Source organism: Castanea sativa, chromosome 9 (genome assembly GCF_040712315.1).
Source record: "Castanea sativa cultivar Marrone di Chiusa Pesio chromosome 9, ASM4071231v1".
NCBI classification, from domain to species: domain Eukaryota; kingdom Viridiplantae; phylum Streptophyta; class Magnoliopsida; order Fagales; family Fagaceae; genus Castanea; species Castanea sativa.
Genome location: NC_134021.1, coordinates 24,505,813 through 24,529,899, shown reverse-complemented (window position 1 = coordinate 24,529,899; position 24,087 = coordinate 24,505,813).

Genomic DNA, 24,087 nt, shown 5'->3' with positions numbered 1-24,087 from the left:
AAACTTAGAAGGTTCAACGCCAACGATATTGTACTACGAAAAGTCTCACAAGCTACTGAGAACCCAGCTCAGGGAAGTTAGGCCCCACTTGGGAAGGTCCATATAAGGTCGTCTATTACTTAAGAAGAGGAAACTACTACCTAAAGGACCTCGACGGCAATCCATTGCCATGTCCCTGGAATGTGGAACATCTTAAGAAGTATTATCAGTGAAAATTACTTGGATTAATAAGCTCTGTCTATAGGAGTACCTCGCTTGACGATGCATCAGATAAGCGAGATTTCATTGTTATTTTTTTTCCTTTAAGAATTTTCTCCTTTCAACTATTCTAGTCAAGTTATTTTCAGTAATTTCCTTGTAACCCCCTCATAAATGAGGGTGCATGAAATAATAAGGCTCTATAAGCCATCTCTTTTTTCAATAAGTTTGACAAAGTTTCAAGGTTAAGTTCACAGATGAGAAGGAGATATCCATGACCAAATGGTAAAAACTCAAATGACGAGTTTAAATCATAAACATGGTAAAAACTCAAATAACGAGTTTAAATCACAAACATGGTAAAAACTCAAATGACGAGATTAAATCATAAACATGGTAAAACACAAATTATGAGTTTAACTCATGCACATGGTAAAAACTGAAATGACGAGTTTAAATCATAAACATGGTAAAAACTCAAATAATGAGTTTAAATCATAAGCATGGTAAAAACCCTAATAACGAGTATAAATCATAAATATGGTAAAAACTTTGATAATGAGTTCAAATCATAAACACAGCAGGAATTCCAAGGGTAAGAACCACAGAAGTACATTATCAATGACGAAAACTTCAAGTTCAAATCATGTATTCCCAAAGGAATACCATGTAATAGTCAAAAGAACCTCAAATAACAAAGTCCGATATTTTGGTGAGAACTTTGAGGTTTAAGCCATGATAAAACTTCTTGAGCAAAGGCCGAATAAGTAAATAAAGCCTAAATAAGGGCATTGCTTATAAAAACAAAAGCCTCAAAACGGGAGGCACATATTGTCTTTGATTTAAAGCCACAAAACATGAGGGAACTAGAGTCTTAAAAAAAAGGGTTATTTAAAATCTTCTTTCAAGGAGCAATGACAACCTCCTCAACATAACCCTTGTCCATATGAGCCTTGTCCATATGAGCCTTGTCCACAACTCCACTTGTGGTAGTACCATCTCCTTCAGCAGCATTGGCAACAGTCTCACCTTCCTTCTTTTTGGTCTCGTCGGCAAGGATCTTGGTATCCATGGCTTCGAAATCAAGGTTTGTAAAGTCTGCTACTTGGCTATGATACTTCATCATCCACCTACAAAGAAGCTCGAAGCCCTTGAAGTACTGGACGAATTAAAGATCAGAAAAGCGATCAGACTCAAGAAATTTGGCGATCACCTTCTCACGTTCTTCATTTGTCTTTAGAAGGGCAGCTTAAACTTCCTCATCCTTTTGAATGAAAAGCTTCTTCTCCACTTTCAGTGCATCCTTGAGTCCCTTCACCTTCTCCTTAGCCTTCGTCGCTTGGTCCATTGCCTCAATCAAATCCTTCCCCAACTTCGAGCTCTCAGCCTTAATTGAGTCAACCTTGGAATTGGCTACCACTACCTTCACTTCATTGCTCAAGTAATCTATCGTCAAGGGCAGGGATTCACCAAGAACCTGAAAAATGAAAGAAGATTCAAAACTTTTAACAGATGTAAATACTCAATAAGCAACGAAAAGTAGCTGAGTAAAATACCTGCACTAGTTTATGAATGTGACGGCTGACCAGTTTGTGAGAAGGGATGGATGAGAGACCTCTAAGCTCATCGTTAGTAATAACATTGTGAGCTCGTCCAAGGGCTGTGGTAGGATCTTCCTAAACACTCTTAACAACCTTACCCTTCCCTTTGGAGCTAGCGGATAGAGGAGTGAGGGTCATCATCTTGAGGTAAGGCGTGGGAGAAGATGGGGTGCCAAAAAGAGACAAGGGGGCAGGAGTTTTGTCTTTTCCTTCATCCAGCTTATGTTTCTTTGATCCAGGGGTAAGTTGAGACAAAGGCTCGTTCTTCAAGTTTTTCACACGAGCATATTTATCTTTGCTATACCTAGTAGCCATTAAACAAAACAGAAAGTCAAAAAACCAAGTTCCTATAAAGAAAAGGGGAATAAGAGAAGAAAAGGTAAAGTTAAACATACTATTCTCTTCTCGAGCTATCTTCTTTAACACAAATGTAGAGGGCTCATGACCAAGACAACAGTCGTACAAATGACGAGGATCTACTAGGTCGTCAAAGTCTTCAATTGTAAGGGCAAACTCAAGAGTAGTTTAAACTCATCCTTGATAGTGGTCTTCCAACTTTGGATGATCGAAAATTGCAAAACATGTTAGGGAATCAGAAAATGATAAGTAAAAATAGTTGGTCTAACAGAAAGGTAGAGGAACGCACCAAGAGAAGGGATTTCCCATTTCCATAGCAACCACGGGACCTCACCCCATAGGTCGTCAGTTATAATTTCTCATCCAGATCCAAAGACAAAAAAGTATCGTGATTTCCAGTCACAAAAAGAAGTAGGAAAACTATGAACGGTCCTAGATTCCTTACTCCAAGGCAAAAGTTCAAAATACCCATAGTGGGTAGAAGGTTTCAAACGGTATAAATGAAGGAATTCATTCATGGTTATCATGTCCCCATCAAGGGTAGATACCTAAACTGACGTACAACCAATAATCATCCTTCAAGCATTAGGGACGAGCTGTCCTGGTGCAACATTAAGAATAAAAAGAAGTTGCATGATAAAAGGGTGAACAGGGAAATGAAGGCCACACGAAAAAAGTAGCCTCATAAAAACTCACCTTACCATGGGCAAAGGAGCAGGCTTTTTCATTTGGATGAGGTAATCTTGTGACAACCCCTCTAGAGAATGGAAATATTTTTCTTATAGATTTCAGGTGCCTTTACTCTAAAAAGCAAGATTCAGAGAGAGCATGGAAAGGGATTGAAGACGAAGAAGAGGAGGGCTTAGAGGAAGACGAGGGTTTCGATACCACAATTTCAAAATCTCTATCGATAGATTCACCACTTGAAGACAGACCAGTCTCGAGTTCGCTAGACCTAACATCGGTGTCCCTTTACTTTACGGTAGTCATCTCTAAGTGATGAGCAATCAAGGAATGATGAATTAGAGGAAAAAAGAGTGGTCAAAACAGGTTTGAAAGCCCCCCAATATTGAGGTAAAATTAAACCTACTTGAGGACGATGCCCCCCAGAGAACTCTAAGAATACCCCTAACCTAGCAAATAATAATGAAATGGAGGGAGCTTCCTGCCTAATGAAAGCAAAATCAACCATTAATGGAGTTTGAGGAAAAGGAGTCTTACTGTACTAAATGTGCCAGAGCTCTCTTTTTTGTTTCAGACTTCAAACACAGCCCATGTTGAAGAAGAAGAAGAATATGAGAAGTTTTTTCCGAAAAGGGGAAGCAAAATCAATGCACGAGAAACATAAGGAAACACACACATGCGACCAATACAAAGAGAGAAACGTAGCAATCACTTGATGGGAATATTGCCTCACAATAAATGTGATGAGACAAGAATCTCGGGGCACAAACAAGCTAACTCGCCAAAAAAGACTTTTCATATTCCTTTGCTCGTCCAAACGAATGACGACAAAGGAATAAAGGGGGCAACTGACGAGTAGCATATAAATGCTCATTTGTACTTGCAAACCATCCATAATAATGACGAGTAAGAGTATGGACGAGCATAAGTGTATTAATTCCAGATAGCATTCAATGATTGAGTGATAAATGATTGTGAAGCCGTTACTACTGTCCAATAATGTGTATTTAAATAACCATTACAGACAGTAAAAGGCTAAGATTAAGTGGTCATCATTAAGCTATATTTTCCCCTGCTATAGTGCAACATTACACAGAGCATTAATTCACACAGAGGCTATATAAAGCCAAGAGAGCCAAGTAAATGGGGGACACATACATATATACACATAGATCACTCTACAGATTACTTATTTCTAAAGAGTTCAAGCTAATTTAAGCATCGGAGGGTCCTTAGTAGGCCCCAAATCGGTGTCATTATCCACTTAGTGTTTTCTTTTACAAATAATCTCCAAGTGATCCATCGTACTGACAAGGAACATATTGATGAGGCAAAATCGTGCTTCATCACCAACTATCTAGAGAATTTATGGAGTAGGAGATTCACATTTTTTTGAAACAAATGACTCCTCTAAAAACCCGAGGCCCAATGGTATGCCCCTCCATTTTTTTAATCATAACTATTGGCATTTGGTTAGGAATGATGTAACATGCTCAGTCCTACACTATCTCAATTCGACTACTCTCCCTCAACCACTAGATCACACATTTGTTGCCCTCTTCCTCAAATTGTAAAAAAAAAAAAAAAAAGCCCTGAATTAGTCTATGAATTTCGGCCTATAAGTCTTTATAATGCGTTACATAAAATCTTTTCGAAAGTTTTGGTTTTTTTTTTTTTTTTGATGATATGCAAGATTTTATTGAAGAAAACAGCAAAGCAACACAACAGAACAATACACAGAAGAAGGAAGTCTTGCCTCCACCCTAATAACATTTTCAAAATAGGGGGCAATTGCCAACATCAAAAGAACCAAAAATTTTATTTTAAAGGTTTTGGCTAATTGGGTCAAGAGGGTTCTACAAAATATTATTTCAAAGCACCACAGTGCCTTTATGATGCTCCAATAATTATTGTCATTTTTAGCATCATGGGCCTTATAAATATGGTTAGGGGTTAATGAAGCCATTTGCGGAGCTCACACCTCTTCTGGGCATGAATCCAAGTAATTACCCATAATCATGGTTGGCAACCGGTGGCAAATCCATGATCCTCGCATTGCTATTGAGGTCGTCTGTGTCTTTTCTTGTGGTCTTCCATTGGCATGTGACTTCAAATCTTATCCGATCCTATAGCGTGGCAAACTATCCAAGTGACATTTCCAAATGGATGATCTTCTAGCAATTATCTACAATTTAAAAAACTAGCTTATAATTTTGAAATTATACCAAATAAATTATGAAGCTTTTTTTTTTTTTTTGAGAAAGAAACATTCATTTAATTATAATAATGAAGCATCATGATACAAGGCTGCCAAAGCTGGTGGAGGAGAATCCTCCATCCAATACAAATCATCATCTAAATTTCTAGCATGTTGGGCAAGAACATGTGCAACTATATTCTCTCCCCTCATAATCTGATTAAGCACAGCCCAATGTAACCTATGGACCAAATGATGAATATCATCCACCACATAACCATGAAATGAATGGTTAGGCAGAGATGAGGGGATGGCTTGTATGAAATTGACATTGTCGCCTTCAATAATCAAGCTTGTAAACCCAGTATCCACAACAAACTCCATAGATCTTCTACAGGCAAGAAGTTCAGCTTCCTCACTGTTTTCTATAATCGGCCCAACAGCAGGCATTGCTGCCATAACCTCCACCTTGTCATTGCAAATTATAGCTCTTATCCCTGTTTCCTCTAGCCCTGAAAAAACTGCAGCATCAAAATTAAGCTTATAGACAGATGATGGTGGTGGTGGTTGCCACACCTCGTTGCTGGTTTGCTCGACCCGAGTGACTGTCAAATGCGCCTGAGCCTGCTTAAACTCCTCAAGGTACTCCTCTGCTCGCTTGTTAAGGCAGTTCGGATCCTTCAATTTTCCCCCATGCACCACACAATTTCTTTGGTTCCATATAATCCATGCCTGCGCCCAGAATAGCTCCATTTCCTCAACCAATAATCTGTCCACCAGAAACTCCATCAGCTGTAGTGTTTCCCGAAAACTAGAGCATCCTTTCTACGATTTCAAAATACTACCAACCCATATGTCTTGCACCGCAGCACACTCCCACAATGCATGAGTTGTTGTCTCCAATTCTCTGGTACATAATGGGCATTTATCTTCAGTTATGATCTTACGGCGTGACAGATTGTAGTATGTAGGCAATATATCATGGCAAGCTCTCCACCCAAGTACTTTAATTTTATTGGGATTCGAAGCTTCCACAAAACCGGCTAAACCTTTTTCCCGACACAGCCACTTGAAGATTCTGCCCTATCTCCATTACATTGAGTCCTTCTTGCTATCTTATAGGCTGATTTGATAGAAAACTTCCCATTCTTATTGTGCAGCCATATAATAGAATTTGAAACAGTCCTTCAGCTAAGAGGAATTTTGCATATTGCTTCAGCGTCTTCTCTATGAAACATTGACATAACTATATCACTTCTCTATGCATGCAACTCCGAGTTAATTAAATCTGAGACAACCAATTCACCAACTAGCTCATGACTTGGATGAAGAATTTTATTTGTGGGATGGTTGGGGATCCATCTATCCCCTAATACACTTATTGAAGACCCATTGCCAACCCTCCAACAATACCCTGATCTAAGAATTGGTAGGGCAGCCATTAAACTTCTCCACACATAGGAACAGCCAGGCGATTCTTTAGCATCAAGAAAAGAAGATCGAGGAAAGTACCTTGCTTTAAATCACTTGTATAACAAGGAATCATTACCTTGAATCATTTTCCAGCCTTGTTTAGCCAACATAGCTAAATTAAAATCTCTCAAATCCTGAAATCCCATACCACCCTCCATCTTTGAAGTTGACATCTTATCCCACCTTTTCCATTGGATTTTCCTTTCATCACCTACTTGACCCCACCGAAATTTAGCACACAAGCTATCTAGTTCATCACATAGTTTCATAGGAAGTTAGAAAACACTCATAGTATATGTAGGTATAGATTGGGCCACTGCCTTTATTAGGATATCTTTTCCAGCTCTAGATAACAACATACCTTTCCATCCTTGTAGCTTCTTCCAAATTCTGTCTTTCACATAAGAAAAAGTGTGATACTTGCTCTTCCAATCAAGGTTGGCAACCCTAAATAAGACTCAAACCTATCCACCTCCTTTACCCCCAAGATCCGCATAATCTGTTGCCTTTGACTACTTGTTGTATTACTGCTAAAATAAACTAATGACTTCTTCAAATTTATACATTGCCCTAAAGCCTTGCATATGTTTGAAGAATTTCCACTATAGCTTGCCCTTCATTTTGTATAGCTTGACAAAACAACAAAGAATCATCTGCAAACAGTAAATTAGTAACTTTGGGTGCCCCTTTACAAATAGAAACCCTTTTTATCCTCCCTTCCAATTCTGCTTTTGCCAACAGAGCAATGAAGCCTTCTGCACATAAGAGAAATAGATACGGTGACAATGGATCACCTTGTCGTATTCCTCTTGATGGATGTTTCATACCATAAGGTTTACCATTCACTAAAATAGAGAAAAATGGAGTAGTGACACAACTCATCACCCTCTCTATCCACAATGTTGGGAAGCCTATCTTTTCCATAATCCCCTGAAGAAACTGTCATTCCAGACAATCATAGGCTTTGATGATATCCAATTTCAATGCCAAGGTCCCATGCATTTCATAGGCCACCAACACATTATCAGTGATCAATCTCCCCGGTACAGAGGCACTTTGAGTAGGCAAGACAATATATGGGAGTACCTATTTCAATCTGTTTGCCAAGACTTTGGACATAATCTTGTAAATCACATTGCATAAACTTATAGGTCTAAAATCAGATATTTCTTTTTGGATTTTTCACTTTAGGAATAAGAACTCTGTTTGTGTGATTTATCTCAAGTAACATATTGCCATTATTTAAAAAATCTAAAACAGCTATAACAAGATCATCACCCACTATGTGCCAGAATTTTTGAAAGAAAAAGGTGTTCATACCAACAAGTCCTGGAGCTTTTGTAGGTCCCATTTGTAATAAGGCCAGTTTGACTTTGTCTGCAGTAAACTCACCAGACTAAGCCTCCTTCATTTCTTCAGTCACCATTTGTGGAACAGCATCCAGGCACTCCTCCATCTAATCACTTGCTCCTGCATGAAAAAGGCTATCAAAATAAACTAAAGCTACTTCCACCACCTCCTCTAATTCCTCCACCCACTACCTTTAGCCATTTTTAATACCTCGAATATGATTCTTTCCCCTTCTTTGTAATGCCTTTGAGTGAAAAAAACTTAGTATTTTTATCACCATGCTTCATCCATGAAACTCTAGACCTTTGAGTCCAATAAATTTCTTGTTTTTGGAGAAGCTCATCAATCTTTTTGTTCAGCTCTAAGTATTCGGCCTTGCTGTCATCAGTCACCTCATCCTCATTCAATTGGCCTTGCTTTAAATTTCTTGTTTTTGAATTTGTTTGATGGCTTCTTCATCCGGAGTTGTCCTTGCTGAGCCCCACTTCATTAATTTTGATCCACAGACTTGTATTTTCTTCATAGTTGAAGCTAATCCCAGTGCAATAGCAACCTCACGGCCCCAAGCCTCCTTAACCGTAGCTTCACAATCCTCCATAAGCAACCAAGACTCCTCAAATTTAAAGCCTCTTTTGCGTCTTTGTGGAACAAAAGATTGCACATGTAACATAATAGGTAAATTATGAAGCTTCAAAAAGTAATAAATTAAACTCTATAATTTCAAAATTAACAAAATAAAGCCTCAAACATATATTAAACCCCAAACACCTTCCATTTAAATGGACTAAAGCTAAGCTGATTTGTTACTTTGAAATTGCTAATTTTAATTTTTACTCGTGAAACTATGGCTGCGTTTGTTTCAGGTGTAGACAGAATTCGAAAAATATTTTCCACCACCAGAGGTGTTTGGTTTGGCCGAAAAACTAAGTCAAACGGAAAATCATTTCTGTTGACTGTAAAATATGAAGGCTTGAAGTGTAAAATAGGTTACACTTCTATTTTACCTTCAAACCATTTCCAGAAAAAAAAAAAAAAAAAAAGAACCGAACCAAGAGAGGGAGCCACCCACTGTCAGAGAGAGAGAGAGGCCGGTCACCTGAACTTGAGATCGACTCCACTGCCGTTTGGGCCGTGCCTCTCACTGCCGATCAAGCGAAGCTCGACTCCACCGCCGATTTGCCCTGTTTCTCTCTTCCTCCCTTTGCCACCCATGTCACCGATCTACCCTTTTTTCTCTCTACCTATGTTGAGCAAACCACCACAAGACGAGTGACCCATTGTGACCCAGTCGCCTCCACTGCACGATCTTGCCTCCACTGCCTCTAGATCGAACACAGTCGCCTCTCTCTCTCTTCCTTCTTCTCTCTCAATTTGACCGGAGTTGATGAATTTTTTTGTTTGGTTTTGTTTCTTTTGTGTTTATCTATTGAGAAATGATATTATATATTTGTTTGGAAGCTAAGAAAATGTGAGCATCAAGTAGAAAATGTGTTTTTTATAGTATTTTCAAGAACACAACCAAACACTAAAAAATATTTTTCAAACTATTTTTTAAAATGCCACCAAACGCCTAAAAATATTTTCTTTTCCAAAAAAAATTTTCACCTGAAAATATTTTACACTTGGAAAACATTTTACATAGAACCAAACACAGCCTATATTGTTCAAAATTTCTTACTTTTTAAAAAAAACCTTGGATTAAAATTTTTTTTTATCCAAAAGAAAAAAAAAAATTGTTAGTGATGGATCACCCAAGAACATTAAGACTTCGTGTCAAACAATCTGGTCTCGACATTTATAAATTCGGCACCACCTCATCCTTGGACAAAATGACAACACTCTATCCCATCTTCTTCTGGCCGAAGGAGAAATAAAATGACAACACTATCACCACAAGGGACAACGTTACGTTACAAATATTGCATAGCACAAACACATTGCTCTTCTTTTCTTTTTATTTGTTGCGTATTCGGCATATTTGCTCTTGTCATCAAGGAATAGTCAATTACAAGGAACAAATAAACTTAGTTGAATGAGATTCCAAATTGATCGAACAAGTCATTTCCCATGTGATCCCTCAATTAAATTTCATTTTTTTATAAAAATTAAAATAGACATTTAAGTTCTTCTGAATTATTCTGATAACCAAACTTTTGAGGAGTTCCAGTTAACAAGAGCCAAACTCAGGCATCAGTCACCATTCTGCTGACTTCAAAGTCCAAAAGCCAAAAAAAATAATAACCCAAAAGGTAAAAATGAAAATCGAAGGTCATTAGCTTTGTAGGTACCCAAAAGTTCAAACATGTAAAGGGAAAAATCAGTATTAGCAAATCCAGTGTACCTGTGTACGTATCGTCGAGGAAACTTCTGTGCAGATTATTGAGCTACAAAACTACAATATTTGTCGACAATTTTATACCTTAAAGTCTGATTTCACGTAACTGGGCCTGTACTCCTTCGGTAACAAAAATGCAATTCATATGTAACCTTAAAAAAGAGCATTTGAATTGGTTCGTGTAAAGTACTCAAGTTATGTATTTTTTTTATTTTTTTTTTTTGGTTTCAGCTAATTTACATTGCTACAGTAATTATGTATATGCATTTTTTATTCATTTTTTGAGTTTTTCAAATATGAAAGAAGATAGTGGATAATAGTTGTGATTTGTGAAGAGATAAATAAATTAAAAAAATATATCAAGAAAATTGATATTTTAATAAAATAGATAATTTAATATGAGTGTTTTTAAAATTTGGTTATGTAAAATAAAAAAAGTAAATTCTTAAGTTAAAATAGATGGAAATTTTTGCACGAGCTTTTAGTTGCACAACTGTCATACAAAAATTTTCACACCACTAATTTGTTTTTAACAAAGTCCTTAAAACGAGTAATTCTAAAACTGACGGCTTGTCATTTTCATATAGACTTGCTATTCTTTTCTTCACCATTTACAACCTGCTACATCAAAATTGTGCCAAAAAATGATACTATACGGGACGTTATTCCTCTTGAGGCCCAATACCCACGAAACCCATTACAATAATGCCACGTGTACAAGGCCCAAAACTCGTTAGGCCTAGAGTCCTAAAGTGTCATGTGCGGAGTTGTTGCTTTTTCTTGTGCAAAACGTGGACGTATTCGCTTGGAGTCCATACGAGGTGCCCGGGTTGACCCCGAATTTATAGTTCACAAGCTTAACGTGGATTTTTTATGCCTTCCTAAGAAGCAGAGGTCGAGGAGATTGGCTAAAGAGCATGTCGAAGTCGTCAGACAAGAGGTTGGGAAGTTGAAGGAAGCCGGGGCCATAAAAGAAATGTTCTTTCTAGAATGGCTTGCAAACATTGTGGTAGTAAGGAAGAAGAACGGAAAATGGAGGGTCTGTGTTGACTTTACCTATTTAAACCAAGCATGCCCAAAAGATCTGTTCCCAATGCCGAAGATTGATTAATTGGTAGATGCGACGTACGGGCACCCAAGGATGAACTTTTTGGATGCTTTCCAGGGTTATCACCAGATCGCCCTAGCCGTCGAGGATCAGGAAAAGACCGCATTCATAATGCCTTACGCTAATTATCATTACACTGTGATGCCGTTTGGATTGAAAAACGCGGGAGCCACTTATCAACGAATGATGACGAGGATGTTTAGAGATAAGATTGGGCGTACAGTCGAGGTATACATTGATGACATGGTGATAAAAAGCAAGCAAGAGAGGCGACATATTGACGACCTTAAAGAAGTGTTTGAAATACTCCAGCGACACTAACGGCATCTCAATGCCGATAAGTGCGCCTTCGGGGTAGGGTCCGACAAGTTCTTGCGCTATTTAATCACCAAATGGGGAATCGAAGTTAATCCCGATCAAATTGAAGCCATGAAACGTCTAAAACCGCCTAGCAATCCGAAAGAGGTTCAGAAATTGACCGGTATGTTGACTGCCCTTAATTGATTTATTTTCAAGTTCACTAATCGGTGCTGACCATTTTATCAGATTTTGAAGAAGTGGAAGGGGTTCCAGTGGGACGAAGAGTGTGATAAAGCCTTCCAAGACCTAAAGGACTATCCTGGGCGGGCGCCAACGTTGACAGCCCCGGAACCCGGGGAAGATTTGTATATGTACCTCTCGGTATCCGAGCATGCAGCAAGCATAGTGCTGTTGAAGGATAATGGCGTACAGCTGCCAGTTTACTACATAAGCAAGACATTTGTTGACACTGAAACAAGGTATTTGCCACTGGAGAAATAGGTGCTAGCACTCATGCACTCCACTTGAAAATTGCCCCACTACTTTCAAGCTCATACCGTCCATCATCTGACTGAGTATCCTCTACAGTCATTGTTGAGGAGATCTGACTTTACGGGAAGGATAGCTAAGTGGGGAACTCGGCTGGGTTCTTTTGACATCAGATACAAGACAAGGAACTCGGTGAAGGGCCAAGTACTCACAGACTTCATTGCTGAGTTTTCACCAAAAGGGACAGAGATGGTTTGCCTTGTAGGAGTCAACCCATGGAAGGTATTTGTAGACGGTGCATCGAACGTGGCAGGGGCAGAGGCTGGAATCATGGTCATCACCCCGAAAGGAATAAAGCTGGAACATTCGTTCAGATTAGGCTTTAGAGCCTCTAATAATGAGGCCGAGTACGAGGTTCTGCTAGCCGGACTAAGGGTTGTCTCGGACTTGGGAGCTAAGGAGTTGGAAATCTACTTGGATTCTCGGCTGGTAGTTAACCAAGTGCAGAGGAGTTTCGAGGCCAAGGACCCCCAGATGGTTGAGTATCTACGGGTGGTGAAGCAGACTATGAGCTACTTTTCAAGTGTGAAAGTGGAGCAAGTTGCTAGAGGGCAGAACTGTCACGCCGACTCACTGGCCACGTTAGCATCATCAATAGCTAATGAGGTGCCCCGATTAATTAGGGTGGAATTGATGGCTGAACTGAGCATCAGTGCAAGGCCGGGTGTTTCACAAGTCACCACAGTCGGGAAGTGCTGGATGGATCCTATAGTCGAATTTTTAGCTGAGGATCGAGTACCAAAAGACGAAAAAAAGGCGGCCAGAGTACGACGGAATGCTTCTCGGTACTGGCTATCTATAGATCATAAGTTATATCGGAGGTCTTTCAAGGGCCCGTACCTGCAATGTTTGCACCCTAGCAAGACTGAGGAACTGCTGGCCGAACTACATGAAGGTGTGTGTGGCAGTCACGTTGGTGGATGTTCATTGGCTCACTGAGCAATAACTCAGGGATTTTGGTGGCCGCAAATGCGAAAGGACGCCTTCGAATATGCACGGAGGTGCGAGTAATGTCAAAAGCACGCCCCAATGATCCATCAACTTGCTGGGAACCTGAATCCTATTAGTAGCCCGTGGCCTTTCACTCAGTGGGGGCTAGACATAGTTGGACCTTTTCCCCGTGCAACGGGCAACCGAAGATTTGTATTGGTAGCAGTGGATTACTTCACAAAATGGGCAAAAGCATAGGCGCTGGCAAACATCCGAGATGTTGGTGTCAAGAAGTTCATATGGAGGAACATTATAACGAGATTTAGAGTGCTAGAATCTCTCGTGTCGGACAATGGGCTGCAGTTCGACAACGAAGCTTTCTGCGAATTCTATAGCAACCTTAGCATCGGAAACCGGTATTTCACCCCGGCATACCTGTAGAGTAACGGCCAAACTTAAGCCACCAATAAGGCCATCGTTTACGAATTGAAGAAGAGGTTGGAGGGCGCCAAAGGTAAATGGGCAGAGGAATTGCCAAGCGTCCTATGGGCGTATCGAACAACCCCAAGGAGATCCATAGGAGAGACACCATTCTCTCTAACTTTCGGAGCAGAAGCTATCATTCCAGCTGAGATAAATCTATGCAGCGCCAGAGTTTCAGGTTTCGCCCCAGCCGAGAATGAAGAATCGATGTACAGACAGCTAAATTTGTTGGAAGAGCACCGCGAAGCTGCGACCATTCGGCTGGCAAAATATCAGCAGAAGCTTGCCCGAAGGCACAACAGAAGCATGAGGAAAAGGGAGTTTGCCACGGGGGATCTAGTGCTTTGTAAGGTTGTTAGGAATACACGAGACATCAATACAGGGAAGTTAGCCCCGTCCTAGGAAGGGCCTACAGAGTGACTGCCATTGCAGGTGTAGGAGCATACTACTTGGAGGATTTGGAGGAGAGACCGCTTCTCCGACCATGAAATGTTCACAACTTAAAGAAGTTTTATCACTGAACGGCTGTACGTTAGGGTACGAATTGAATGTGATCGTGCACATGTGTTTTACATGTTAATATGATGGTATTTATCCATGCAGATGCATTTAAATCCATTGTTGTTAATTTATTATCGCCGGCCAACAAATATGGAGAAAATTGAGTAGGCAAAGACAACTTATAATACTCTAAGGACAGAAATCTATCCTTGGTTCGATCTTCATCACCGAGCAGGTGGAAACCTTAAGCTATAATACTCTAAGGACAAAAACCTATCCTCGGTTCGATCTTCATCACCGAGCAGGTGGAAACCTTAAACTATAATACTCTAAGGATAGAAACCTATCATCAATTCGATCTTCATCATCGAGCGGGTGGAAACTTTAAGCTATAATACTCTAAGGACAAAAACCTATACTTGGTTCGATCTTCATCACCGAGCGAGTGGAAACCTTAAGCTATAATATTCTAGGGACAAAAACCTGTCCTCAGTTCGATTTTCATCATTGAGCAGGTGGAAACCTTAAGTTATAATATTCTAAGGACAGAAACCTGTCCTCGGTTAGATCTTCATCGCCGAACAAAAAAAAAAAAAAAAAAAACCTAAGCTAGAATATCCTAAAGGCAGAAAATTGCCCACAGTACAATCCTTATTATTGAACAAGTGGGCGTTATAAACAAAACAGGGCGAACCCCGAAACGGATTCCCAGCCACCATGAGTGAGAAAGTAAGGTATGATGAGCAAATTAACAAGATTAATTAAAACACAAAAGTTTCCGCCTTAAACAAGATTGATTAAAGCCATTTAAAAATTAAAGAGATTGTTTTATCACCACAGCCCGGTGATCTAGGCACACCAAACGTTTAAAAAAAAAAAAGAGACTAAGGGTCCGTTTGGATAGAACTTATTGCTGAAAACTGAAAACTGAAAACACTGTAGCAAAATAATTTTTAAATGTGTGAATAGTATTGTGGGTCCCATTTTTAATATTTTTTTCTGAATAAAGTGTTTGTGGGTCCCATGAATAGTACATGAACAGTATTAAACAGTAATATACAGTGCCATTTGCCGGTTAAAAGTTGAAAAACCTGAAGAAAAAAAAATGAAAATGAGCTTAAAAGGGTTGAAAAGTCAACATATGCGGCTACTGTTCATGCTACTGTAGCATGAACAGTAGCATCTGTCCCTGACGCCTGCAGCAGCAGAGAAGGGAAAAAAAAAAAAGAAAAATGAAGAAAACGTGAAAACACTAAACGCAGCAAATTTAATCTGTATCCAAACGGATACTAAGTCTTCACACATCGGGGTGGGAAGGAGGAATCTGAGTAGGAGGTTTCCCGGGTATATCCTTGGCAGACTGAGTTGTAGGAGGGGTCTGATTTTGAGCGCCTTCATCTTTGGTACGAATGTTACTTGTGACCTCTAGGTCGACCATTTCTACATGGGAATCAATCGCCAGCACAAGGTCCCCCATGCTTGGCATATCCTCCTCATCTTCAGCACCAGCTCGACTTTAGACGGGGGGAGGAGGGGCCGGATAGGGAATCTGTTTGGGATTCCACAGTGGAGAATCCTCAGCCACTCCCGTTACTTGAAGGGCGGCCAACCACCCTTCCCCAAACCCATGATGCCAGGCTTGATGGATAATAGGCTCCACAACATTTTTCGCCTCCGTGAAGCCTGCGTTATACCATTTGTCCTCGTAGGCCTCAAGAGCATCTTTTAAACCCGCAATTTGGTCAGCTTGGGCCAAATTTAGGCTATTTGTCGTTGCCAGTTTGAGCTCGGTCTCTCCCAGTTTAGTCGTCATAGCTGTTAGCTTCTTCTCTGCCGCCAACCGAGCTTTCTCGGCATCTACTACTTTTCTTTCAGAAGCATCGACAGCTTCGCTTTTCTCTTTGGCCGTAGTCTCAGCAATAGCCTTCAGCGCCTTCTCCTGATCATTGATCTCGGCGGCTTCTTTTGGTCTCCCATCCATGACGCAAGTTAGCTGCGCGGCCTGAGGATGTAACAATAATAGAATGATTAGATTAGAAAGATGCCTACATATCGCAACACATGAAAAAGAGATGGGAAATTACCTCGATGGTGTGCCATTGCGGCTGTCTAGCAAGCAACTCATCGTCACCGTCTGAGAAGAAGTGAACATCCTCGGGCAGAAGGAGGCCTTGCGCCAGACTCTGAGCAATTCGTCCTCCTTCGCCCTGCGCTCACATTCGAACGGTGATGGTTGCCGACAGAGGTTTGTCGCCCAATCTAAAGACGGGCTGCCAACCAACCTCGGGTTGGGAGGAAGATGCCACATTTGTCTTGACCTGGGTTGCTGGTTGAATAACGCCTGTTGTCTCTTAGGTCTTGGGGCCAACTTTTGCGCACAGTGGGGTCTTCGGTGGAACGTCACCCAAGACGGGAGTGATTTTCTCCGCAGCTCGCTTCCTCTTTTTGCTTTCACCAGTGGGAAGAGCCTGCCCCTTTCCTTGGGCGGATTGAGGTTGGGCCACGGGGCTGGCCTCTGGTAAAAATCGAGTGAGGGTCATCGTTCTCTTGTTTACTATTTTCTCTGCTGGGCCAGATTTGGCGCCCGAAATGTCGATCGGCTTAGCTGCTTCTCCTTCAGCTACTTGGACTTGGGCCTCGTTCCCCTCAATGGGAACGTGTCCCTGCTCTCTAAGAGCCCAGGATACTCGCTCGGCTGACTCGTCCCTGACTGGGGCAAGGTCTTCAGCAGTTATGTAGTAAGGACCGAGATCTCGGGCTTCGCCAATAGTTAAAGAGGGGGGGAGGAAGTTGGCATGCCGGACATCGATATAGGACAGCAGTGGGTTGTCTACTAAAAGGGCTTGGCTAAAGGGTTGCCAAGTCTTGTACACAGGGGTGCAGTCGAGTATGAGGTGCAATGCCCAGAGCTACCCGTCGGTGTGAACGAATATCTCGGACCTAAGCAAGAAATTTAGGTCTCTTACATTCACCACTCTAAGATCCTGGGTAAATACTTTACTGTCTACATAAAAAAAAATACAGTGGGTCAGTATCCAGATAAAAAACAAAAAGAAGGGAAAAACGAATTAGTGATTGGTACAAACCAACTTCGCGCCACGAGAGAGGGCAAGGGATGTCACCGGTAAACCAATTGCCGTGCACCCGGACGAACTCTTCGACGGAATTCCTGTTAAAATTAAGTAGGCATGAAATTAGTTGTACTCGCGTATCTCTGACCTTCAAATAATAATTGGTGTCCTTATTCCCACACAGGCTGTACATGTAGTTTATATCATGATGGCTCAATTTCAAACCGTATATTTGGCTCAATTTACTGACGTAACTAACTACCCGGTAAAAATTGGGAGGGAGTTGGTCCAGACACAAACCATAAAACCTAAGGGTATTGAGTAAGAAAGCATCCACATGGAACCTAACCCCACCCTCTAAGATTGACATTAAAGGGAAAAAAGTGGTGTTAGAACCCTTATAGAAAGCAATTTTGCTTTTATGGCAGTACGCCACATTCACATCCTCAGGGATGTTGAATGTTTGCCTAAAAGTGGCTAAGGACGCCTCAGTATTTAGAAGGTGAGCATAACCCATCCTAGACTCCAAGATTGAAGAAAGAAATTAAAGTAAAAGAGAGAGGTAGAAGACTTACTTTGGGCTCTAAGAGAGATGGGTATTCTGGGCCGAAGGATTAACACGCAAATGAATGCTAGGCAGAGAGGAAACATAGAGAATAAAGATTGTAAAAGCGAAAGAAGGATTCAGAGTGACTTATTTATAGGAACCAAGAGGGTAGAGATAAATGTTGTTTAATAAAAAGAATAGTGGGAAATCTTGCGGATCCCCATATCAACTGCCATGCGCGTGTCGCCTTGGTTCACGAACCGTCAGGCAATGATGACAGCTGAGCTAGTGGTCACATACCACACGCCTTTTTGGGAGCACATTAATGAATCTTCTGAACTACCCTACGCCTGTCCGTTCAGTGTCTCGGATAGCACTTGACTCTCATCCTTGACTCTTGCCCGGGAGCTGGGCACGAATCAAGGGGGGCTATTGTACGGGACGTTATTTCTGTAGGCCCAATACCCACTAAACCCATCACAATAATGCCACGTGTACAAGGCCCAAAACTTGTTGGGCCTAGATTCCTAAAGTGTCATGTGTGAACACATACTCTATCGGGTCCACGAACATGGTCCGGGTGGTCCTTGACATCCACCTCAAATACGAAAAATGCTATGAAGCTAGTTATGACATAAACCGCGAAGGTAAGATCCTGCTTGTTTGGGGAATGCAATTTCCCGAGGAGATGAGTCCTCGTAAGCTCAGTAAAGCCTAGGGAGTATCGCTGTCGGGCAGTCCATCCAGCGGTGGAACCAATTCCAATGCCACTCTCACCACCTCCCATTCACAACTAAACATCCACTTAAGAGTAATAGTATTGGACCTTCCTTCCATTACCTAGGGAGTGCTGCTGCAGGGTAGTCTTTCTAACGGTGGAACTCGTTCCAATGCCATTCTCACCTCCTCCCACTTACAACTAAGCATCTATTTAGAGGAAACAATATTGGACCTCTCTTTCCACTCACCAGGAAAATAATCATAGCCTTTCCACTAACCTTAGCTATAAATAAGAAAGGAAAATTTGGTACAAGGGTTGGCAGTTTGAGAGAAAACACGGAGAAAAAGGGTGATCATTCTGGAAGAACAGGGAGAACAATTATGAGAGGACTGGGAACAAGGGTATTTGGGTTGCCGGGCATAGGACCACCCATTGTAGGAAATCCAAAAGCCCACAATATAAATAGATTGTGAGTCCAAATAGAGTTTAAGCCCACAATATGAACAGTGGTTTTCAACCTTACAGTTACTCCCAAAGACTTCAGGAAGGTGCTGATGGGATAAGGATCAACACCAGCAATCTGATCTACATGTGGAGGTTAGAGATAAAAGGAGGAAGATAGTATAAAGTAGGGAGAGGACCCTAAGGGAAGGGGATCGGAGAAGAAGAAAGAGAAAAACACTGTAGAGTTAAGGACAATACTTGTAATCAGTCCCCAAAAGAATCAGATATAAGAATCAATCTCCTCGGATGATTTTCTTTAGATAAAATCAGTTAATCTTTATTCTATTGTCATTTTTGATCACTATGATCATTGTCTAATCTCATTAGAACCTAGTTTTCTAACCCACTCTCTACAAATTCATTGTATTGGGCTCTTTGAGCCTACTCCCTTTCTTATTTTGGGCTTAGGTACAAAAATTGTGGCCTTACAGTTGTGATAAAAGTTGTATTTTTAGGGAATATATATATTGAGAATCAAATACAGGATTATTTTTATATAGAATAAAAAGTCTACTCTAGTTTAATCTAAATATATATACATTTTTTAAACACGTGACAATTTAGAACATGGTATTTAGGGTGTATTATCAAAATGTTGTACGTGGTAACTTTCTTTCTCCGTTGCAACAGGAAGACAAAAGCCACGCGTTGATATCTTGTAGACTAGTACGGGACAGGGCAAGGCAGGACAGCGACATCTAAGCAGGGAAAGAAATTTATACATCTGTACTGTTCATTGTTTTTTTTATTAGGACCCGAGTATATATTTGACAAATCGAGGTTGTTTTCGTCTTTTAATATTATTTCATCATTTTATCGTGACTGCCTCCACTCCAGGTCAGAAAATTATTAGGTACTCCGGGAGTACACAATAATTTTCCCTACAAGTCAGTCTATTTGAGCCATTGATTACCAAAATATTCTTCTTTTTAACATGTCAAACTTGAGCTTTACAAGTTCCTCAATTTTTTTTTTAAAAGCTTGAGTTTTACATTAAAATAAAATAAAACAAAAACAAAGAAAAGAAAAAATCGTGTATATATATATATATATATGAATTAAAAAAGGGAGTTGTGGTTAATATCTCTCACCCATTTAAACTTTATTCTTGTATAGTGGGGAATAGTTGCAGATAAGGTTTCTCTTCAAACTAATTTAGAAGAAATATTTTCAAACTCTTCTAATATTTTTTTTATTATATGTGAACTTCGTTGAATTGCATACTTTTTATGTTCTTAATATACATGTTAAATTTCATTCAAATCGGATGTTATTTACTATTCGATAAATAAATTACTAAGTTTTTATGTCTAACTTTAGACCATAAAAATTTGAAATATAACAATTTAATTGATGACATAATTATTGATATTTAATCTTCTCAAAATTTCGCAAGTATGGAGGATATAACAAAAATATACAATCTAATGGTTAATTTTTCAAAATTCATATCCAATGAAAACATATAGGTTAAATTTGAAGATTTTTTTTTTAAAAGTTAATTTGGAAAGAAATCTTCTTTCAGCAATAACAGGATTGCACATTTAGAGCATTCCCATTAAGGAGCGCATACGTTAAAAGATGCTTTTTTTTAGCATCTATAACCCAAAATCCTGCTTTATCAAAGATTTCATATACTAAAAATTTTGCAATACTGCTACAGTGCACTCTCATTTTTGAGACCTCACTGTAACACAATACTATCATTTTTTAATACTTTTAATTCTCTTTCTCCTCAGACTGAGACTCAGACTCCTTTCTCACTCTCACTCACTCTCTCCATCTTTTCTCTCTGCTTCTCATTGAGCTAGAACCTGAGACTTCGGTGAGAAATTTTTTCAAATATGGGTTTGTGATTTGACTCTGGTGACTTAGATTTCCAACCTTCCAATTTGTTGAAGATGTCGGAGGCGGAAATCCATTCCGAGATGATGAAGCGGCATTCTGGGCCGTCAATGGGTTTTGTTATGCTCCGGCTCGGCGTACACCGAACTCCAGTAATCATCTGTGTTTTGTTTCTTTTTGTTATTTCTTTGTTGGATTACTATGGGGATGGTGAGACTTTATTGGATTACTATGGAGAGGGTAATCAATCTGGGTTTGGTGGTGTTGATGTTCAGACGGAGCTTGGTCGTCAACCATGGAGCACGGGTCGGAGCGTGGATCGAAGGCGTCGAGGTCTGATTTGGTTGATTTGGTTTGTGGGTTTTTTTTTTTGCTGTGGGTTGTGGTTCGATTTAGCCGTGGTTTGTGGGTTTTTTTTCCTTTTTTTTCTTGCTGTGGTTGGTGGTGATTTGGTCCGATTGCTGTTGATTTTTTTTTTTTGGGTCCGACAGTGGATGTGGATGTGGTGGGTGTGGTGGGTGGATGTGGAGGTTTTTTTTTTTTTTTTTTTCTTTGCTGCTGTTTGCGGTTGATCTGGCTAGTGGCTGGTGGCAGCGATGGTGGGTGGATGTGGTGGTTTTGGTATGGGTGGGTGGATGCGGCCGGTGGCCGGTGTGCTGAGAATAATTGGGTTGAGAAAGAGAGAGACAGAGGAGAGAGAAGGAAAAATAAAAAAATAAAAAAAAAAGGAATATTTAAATAGAATGTTAAAAGAAATATAAGTTTTGATGGAAGAGATATTGTAAAATGATGTATTATATATTATAAAATTAATTTTTGAAATAATAAATGCTAAATTTTTTAAAATTGTCAATGTGAATGCTCTGATATCTCAACTCAATTATGTAATAAGAAAAAAAATGCTCTGATATCTCAACTCAATTATGTAATAAGAAAAAAAAGAAACAGATGCTTTGACGTCACTATTTCAGTATATTCATTGCCATTAATTACCAAAATGTCATTACTTTTTTTTTTTATAGATAAAAGATAGAAAAATGTCTACTGTTTTTAAGGTCCGTTTGATACATGTATTTAAAAATAAAAAATTATTATTTAAAAATATTTATAAAAATATGTGTGAATGAAAAATTGTGTATAAATATGTATAATATTATTTAAAAATTAAAAATTGTTATTTGAAATCATAAACCAAACAATCCTACTTTGTAAAACTTGGAGTTTGCCTTTCGGTCCTAAACTTGAGTCTACCAAAGACAGATCTATATATAGGGCAATTATAGGAAGAAAGGGCTAATATAACTGGAACAACTAGCACTGTCACATCTTTAATACAATGCCTTCTCGGGGAAATAATAATAATAGTAATAAGACAAAGAAGCAACAGAAGATGAGTCAATGTGCTCATCCTTATCTTAGCCTAATTACCCTTGCCAGGCTTCATCTAGAATCACGTGTAGATCTTTTTTTCTTTTTGGCTAAATAAAATAAATATTATATTAAACAAAACCAAGACTTTTGATCGATGTTATTGCTTTTTTTTTTTAATAAAAAAAATACAGTACGTAAAGGTACAATGCCTTCCTCAGGTAAAAATTGAAAAAGAAGAAGAAGAAAAAAAATCTTAACTCATTTGGATCCCCTAAATTCAAAAAAATCTTACAATGCCTTTCCTTTTTTAATACTGCTTGGCCAAATCATCCAGCTCGTATCACAAGTGGAGTTCATAATAGCGCAATTTTCTTAGTTGCATCAAATGAGAATTGTATTAGGGTCTAGACTCTATAAGGGAGCGTTTGTGAAAATGAAAATACTTTTCAATTTGATGTAATTTTGCTTCATATCAACATTAAAAGGCGAAAGTATTATGGAAGAGTGCCCCGTTATTAGGACTGACAATTCGTGTTCTCGTGTCGAATTTGTGTCATGTCGACTCATAAGTATTAAATTATATGGGTTAATACTAATTCGACACGTTTATTAAACAGACTAAGATCCCTCAATCCTAAACATGTTAGTTGTGTTGACCTGTTTATTAGATTTTATCAAAACAAAACAAACCAACAAACAAACAATAATACAAATTTTAATATTAACCAAATTGATCTACATTATGAAAAACCAAACAAAAAATTTCTTATACTATAAAATTTAGAACTAGCGAGTAACTACATAACAAATAATCATTCAAAATTAAAGTATATCTCAATATCACAAATAATCAATTAAAATATGTCAAAAAATATAAATCACAACAACTAATAAACGTCTATAACTTTGATGCTTAACACTACCTATTTGCAAAACTTTCCCTCTAAAAAACCTCATACTCTGGGGTCAGAATTCCTAAAAGAGGATAGAAGGTCATTTTTTTGACATAAGTGGAGAAGCATGTGTGACATAGATAGAAAGAAAAATGCAGGGAAGGAAAATGAAATATGAAATAAAAAAGATGCTCTAGGAGGAAAGCAGCAAACATTAGAAAAAGTTCTGCGACTCCATCTTTTATATTGATATTGCGGTTAAATATGAATTGAGATGAAACCTTTATAAAGCCTTTTTGTAAAGATCCCGATCTTCCTATACTTAGAGTTTTGAAGGGTATATTAGTAAAATGACATTTAATTAAAGATCCCGATCTTCCTATACTTAGAGTTGGATGCGAACACAACACGTTTATTAAACAAGTCAGTCGTATTAATCCGATACGAACCCATTAAGTCTCAAGACTCTCAACTCATAACTTACTAATTTTCATGTCATATTGTGTCAGGTTTGCAGGTCGTGTCGAATTTTTGTATTAATAACAAAAATTGTTCATTCAAAATTTGGATTACATGACACTAAAAAAAAATTAAATTACATTACATTCTTCTCAAATGCTAGGTAAAAATACAAATGCCATTTTATTTTTTCACAACAAATACATATATTTCATTCTAGATTTTTTTTTTTTTTTTTTTTTTATAAAAAAGTTACGATAGGATAAAAACCTATAAATTAGATATTCAAAGAACTCTCATTCTCAAAAGAGATAAAAGAAAAAAAAAGAAAAGAAAAGAAAAGCAAAGAAAAGAAAATGTGAACTTATAACGTGTTTTATATGATACCACCAAACCAAGACTTTAACAATTAGTTAACTTGAACCACTCTATTCCAAATATTTGAAAGTAACACAAAGCATGGTTTTAGAAATCCGATTAGATTGGCTGATTTAATAAAGAACCAAACCCTAATTCGGTATGGTAAAAATAGTCAAAATCGATGGTTTAATTGGCACAAATCAGGAATTGGACATTTGTTTTTGGTTTTTTGACCACTCCAATTTTTAAA